Genomic DNA, 5,880 nt, shown 5'->3' with positions numbered 1-5,880 from the left:
GGCTTGATCTCGTCGATCTCAGTCGCTCGAGTTCCGGCGGGAACTGCAACCAAGTAGACGTCGAGGGCTGGATGGTGCCTGCTGCTGCAGGGTGGTCACTCCTTGACCACAAGGGAGATTCTTCGGGCTTCCACGTTGAGATGGAGGGCGAAGGGTCCAGAATATCGTTTCAAATGTTTCTTCCAGGAAATCTGATGTGCATTGGCACTGCTCCCACTCTTATTCGAATCTGGTGGGCGTGATTACCTGCTAGGTCCCCTCCTATGGGTGGGACCCAGGAAGTGGGTGGATACACCCCCTTCCTTTGATCCAGGCCGCCCTGGCACGAGGGCTGGAGTGCCCCAGAACCGGTTTGGCCGGATTATGCAAGGGGCAGCCTTGTGCGCCCCAGGCAGTGTCTGGTTTCTTTCAAACCTCCCTGCTACAATACACTATCTCCTGTCTGGAGGGCGGTGACACCCTCCTGTGACAGGAAACTCTTTGTCCAGGACCCCCTTGACTGGGTTTCGGTCAGCTCCAGGGGTCCAGACATTTGTCTGTGGCAGAGGCATCCATTTTGTGGATCTTAAGGCCTTTGGAGAAATCAACCGCATTAAAGTGAAGTAACATGTCTTACCCCTCTAGAGGGGTGGAATGCCATCCCCGTCGCCAGAACTGGCGAGGGGATGGTATTCCAAAGCGTATGACACCTTACACGACATGTTTTGATAAAGCCAAACCAAAGTTGCTAAATAACCGCGAGGATTATAAGGCACTTAATAGTATATGGTATGGCCTTATCCTGAAACAGCTTAGGGATTTGTTCCCGACGGCTGCAGACAGGCTCAGCTCATGCTAGAGCTCCATCTCACATAAAACCATGCACCCAGCCTCCAGGATTGGTGAGGCCTGTCTATAGGAGTGGCTCACAGGTTTACATGTGTCCAGATATAGGTTTAGACATAGGTATACTATATCTAAGCAAGGGGTGTGTACACCACCTTACCCCAGCTGAGTGATCAGCCAGTTGTGTCAATTTAAGAACCAGCCAGGGGTGGCAAAAGATATGCTGCAGCCCCTGGTAGGCCTTAGTGGCTCCTGTGCCCTGTGCACCTATAGTGCATTCTACAGGGGCTGACAAGGAGTCCATTTCCGATTGGTATGTACCTAGGGTACATGGAATCCATTTTACAGAGAGAGCAGATGGCCTGGGGCCCTGATTAGCAGGGAACCAGGTCAACTAAGTCAAAAAACCAGCTAAACACAGGAAAAAAATCTGGGGTAACCATAGTCAGGTAGCCACCTTCCTACATAACCCCCCCCCCAAACGAAAGGAGATAAGGCTATCCTTGGCCAGGTAAGCCTATATTGCCTGAGTGGCCATATAAGGAAGTACCTGCACTAGCATGGGTACCCCCTGTCCCATGGTCCACTAAGCAGTCCCTCACCCTTTGGGTATTAGAGGGTCTCCACCATAGGGAATCACTACCTTGGGTGTGTTTATGCAAAGTTAAAGGCTGGTTTGGATATGGAGTATTGAAGCGAGGCTCTACTAATTTAGGGCTTAGCTTCCTCCAATTATCTTCCACCATGTGTGCCTTTCTCTCTTTAACTGAGTTGCACTGTGCTCTCAGGGTCAACCTCTGGCTACCTAAAGCTGGAGGCTGGGTCCCTCTGTTTGGCTTGCTGGAGGGACAGTTCAGGTTTGGGCCCCTTGGGTCCCAGGTTTGGCTGTGCCCAACAGAATCCATCTGTGGGAGGTCCCTAACTGTTTTTAAGGGGGCTCCCTCAGGAGTTTTTAAAGTTTTCACCTTACTAGGGCTACTAGTTTTGGTGCACCTAATCTTTTGATGGGGGTGCTTTATTTGACAGGGGGCCCTCTGGGTCTCACTGTCCTTCTTGTCCTCTGCAGCCCTGGGCTGGCTAAGGCAAGGTAGAGAGGGGCAGGTTACCTGCTCCAGACTGGGTCCCACCTGAGAAGGGTCCACTGACATCAGAGGTTTTGTCAGGCTAGGCCCAACCACCTCTGGGGCAGTTCCTTCATCAGGGGTAAGATCAGTTCCCTGAGGAGGCTGATCCTGTCCTAAAGTCTGGTGAGGGGGAGATTTCTCTTCCTCCTCCATGCTCTCAGTTTGTGTGGAGTTATCCATCATTTCAGGTTTCACAACACACGTGTCAGTTTGAGTTTGGGCTGTGGCCATCACAGCCCCACCAACCTTTTCAGGAGGAGACTCAGTTTGGGTTTCTGCTGTTATCATAACAGCTTTGCTATTCTGTTCAGGAAGAGCTTTTGCTAAAGATGGGGCAGGGAGTATCTCCGCCCTACCAACCTTTTCAGGAAGGACATCTTGAATTGGGGCTGTAGCCATTACAGCCCCACTAACCTTTCCATTGGAATTTACCATTCTAGAATGGATTTCCTGTTCAACCCCAGCCCAGGCTGAGATTTCTAAATCATTACCCAGTAGACAGTCTACAGGCAAGTTTGGGGACACTGCCACTCTCTTTGGGCCAGTGACACCTCCCCAGCTGAGACTTACTACTGCCATGGGATGATTTGTTTGGATGCCATCAATGTTTATTACCTGGTATGTGGCACCAGGTAAAAGTTGCTTAGAGGGGACTATGCCATCAGCCACCATGGTGATGCTAGCCCCTGTGTCTCTAAAAGCTTCAACTCTTAAACCATTGATGATGGGTTCTTGTCTATACTTGCTCAAAGTATTTGGGCAAGCAGAGAAGTTGGCAAACCCCATGCCAGCCTCATAAACAAGATCATTGGGTGATGGGGACCTGGATAGGCCAGGGTCCACCTGATTTCCAAAAGTAAACCCACCCAGATTCCTGGGTGTGCTTCCACTTCCTGGGGGATTACTGCTGACAGTAACAGGAGGTGTTGAAGCTGGCTTTGGAGGTATATTTTCTTTATTGTTATTCTTGGGACAACAGCTGTCTGTTTTGTAATGCCCCACCTGTTTACAGGGATAACAATAGGGTTTTTTCTCAGTTGAAGAAGTGTCTTGGGACCCACCCCCATCCTTGGAGTTTTGGGGCCCTGGGGAAGTCTTTTCTTTACTTTTATCCCCACTCTTATCTTGAGGCTTGGTAGACTCCTTCTTCTGGTTACTGTCCTGATTCTTAGGCCTAATCCTGGTTCTGACCCATTTGTCTGCCTTCTTTCCCAATTCTTGGGGAGAGGTCAGATCAGAGTCTACCAGGTGCTGGTGTAAGAGCTGGTTCTGACAATTACTTAGGATCTGCTCCCTCATAATCAAATTATACAATCCTGTAAAGTCATGTACTTTGCTGCCATGTAGCCAACCCTCCAGAGCCTTAGTGGCACACTCCACAAAATCAGTCCAGTCTTGAGTCTGTGCTTTCTGGGTGTCTCTGAACAACAACCTGTATTGCTCAGTGGTTAGGCCATACCCTTCAATGAGAGCACTCTTCAAAACAGAGTAGTTTTTGGCATCCTCAGGTCTAACTGTGAGGAGCCTGTCCCTCCCTTTCTCAGAAAAGGAGTACCACAAAATTGCAGCCCACTGATTCTCAGGAACCTGCTGTACCATGCAGGCTCTCTCAAGAGCAGTCATCCATTTGTGGATGTCATCCCCTTCTTTAAAGGGGGGCACAATCTTGGTCAGGTTTCTATTGTCATAGGCCCTGTCTTTTTCTCTTGGAAAATTGCTGCCACCAGTGACATCTAAGCCACTTAATTTCTGCTCTCTTGCCAAGGCAAGTTTAGCTTGAGCTAAGGTAAGCTTAGCTTGACTCAGGGCTACCTCCTCTCTCTCTATCTGGAGTCTGACAGCCCTCATTCTAGCCCTATGCTCAGCTTTCTGAGAAGCACTCATGCCTCTCTCTGATTCTCTGGAGGCACTAGAAAGATGAGAGTCCCCTGAGGGAGATCTCACTCTTCTGTTGCCTGGGAGAATCACATGTTGGGTTCTGGGGAGGTGCTGGCCCTCTCCATTCCCCAGTAGGTCCAAGTTGGCCTGGCTAAGCCTACCAACTGGAACCTGGCTACCCTGATCCTGTACTTCTAAGTCCTCAACATCTGAGTCCTCATCCAAGTCATCATCATCCTCCTCTTCAGGGGGATCAACTGCAGGGGGGTTCCCTCCAGTTCCTGTATCTAGGGAAGCTGCTTTTGCCTTCTCTAAGTCATCCTGTTCTAGGAGTTCTACCAGGATTAGGCAGGTGGGGCTTCTGCCCCTTTTTAACCCTCTTGCTTTGCACAAGACAATCAAGTCTCTGCGGGTTAGTTTGTCATATCCAGAAGTTGCCTGGGTAGGGTCAACTGTCACAGGACTAGACCCTGAGGCCTTTCCTGTGTCAGACATGGTTACTAGTGAGGTGTAAGTGGTGCACTTACCTACACTAAGTGTTTTCCTACTGGACCTTGCTAGTGAGTTGTAGTCAGGGGTGTGCTACTCCCTTCAACCTACAACTACTAAGTTCAGTAGAACTTAATATGCTAAGCTTTTGATTTTATATGTACCTAGAGGTACTTGATGTGATCTTTCAATTTGATATAAAGATTGCAATGGTAAAACAACAGCAAGCTCAAATCCGCACCGCTGCTCACCAATGTGAGAAGTTGGCCTGGTAGGGGGTGTTTCCAATTCTGGAACCACCTACTACCTGACCAAACAATCCCCTTATGGTGTCTGGTTGTAAGTCAACCTTATTAGACAAGCTATCCTAGGGGTAGCATGGACTAAGCAGCCTAAAGGCTTAACTTAAGAGGTCGTGTTAAGCGAGCTGTTTTACCACATACAATCCTGTAATACCAAATGAAAGGACACCACACAAGTATATATTATAAAAATATATGTGTTTATTACTAAAAACAATCCCCAGTATTCTTTATGAATAAAGGGGCACAAGCGTTAAATCAAAAGCACTGTTTAAACATACAAAGTTGCACAATTATGGATGAGGGCAGGGGGCCACTCAAACCATATACTAAACAAGTGGTATAAGAGAGGCCACTCGAACAGTGGTTAGGCCTAGGGCCTAGGGAATCGCTGGGAGCAGTCAGGACAAGTAATGCTGAAGTCGGGAATGGCCCTCGGGATTCGGGAGATGTGCGGAAAGCGCACGCATGCACCAATGTTAACCAATGGTGCGTAAAAGTCAAATAGTTAAAGTTTAAGGACACTTCCGCTGAACCTAGAGGGACAAAACTTAACACACAGACCCTAGAGGTGTGCACCAGTGTGGGAACACCGGCGGAGCAAAGTTACCTCACCCACAGGAAGTGGGTGCACAGGGTCGAAGTGGCGTCGGGTTTTGACACGCAGGCTCTTGGTGCTTGAAGCTGAAAGGGCTGCAGGCAGGGTGAAGACGAAGTGTCCGGTGGAGTCCAAGGGTGGACTCAAGTTGTAGAGTACCTGAAAGCAGAGGGGACAGAGTCTGGGTCACTCAGCAGTGACCAGGGTGGAACCAGGACGGAACCAGGCAATGTCGGGCGCAATCAGGTGGTCGTCGAGGCGCTTCTCTTCGCTGTCACGTGGGCTCTGGGGCATCTGCGACGTCCAGGAGCAGGTCACGATCTGTCCCACGCAGGCTCTCACCGTCGGTGCAGTCGGCTTCCGGTTTGGAGCAAACAAGCCTTGGTAAGAGCAATCCACGCGGGATTGGAAGATGGCGTCTTACTCGGACCAGGAAGGTCAGAGTCGGGGCTCCCTTTCAGGGGAGCTGGTGTGGATCTGGAGCAACCAGAATCACGAGTCTTCTTTTGTAGTTCGTCGGCACAGGGACCACAAGCCAGCTGGCAAGTGACCGGGCCAACGCGTTGAGCCAAATCGTGCCAAAGGGCCCCACGCAGCACTCGTCGAGTGTGGAGGGCTGAACTTCGGCTCAGGAGTAGCTCAGGGTGGGGGCTTCTCAAACCCC

This window comes from Lissotriton helveticus (assembly GCF_964261635.1).
Source record: "Lissotriton helveticus chromosome 1_1 unlocalized genomic scaffold, aLisHel1.1 SUPER_1_unloc_74, whole genome shotgun sequence".
NCBI classification, from domain to species: domain Eukaryota; kingdom Metazoa; phylum Chordata; class Amphibia; order Caudata; family Salamandridae; genus Lissotriton; species Lissotriton helveticus.
This window is presented reverse-complemented; position numbering follows the sequence as displayed.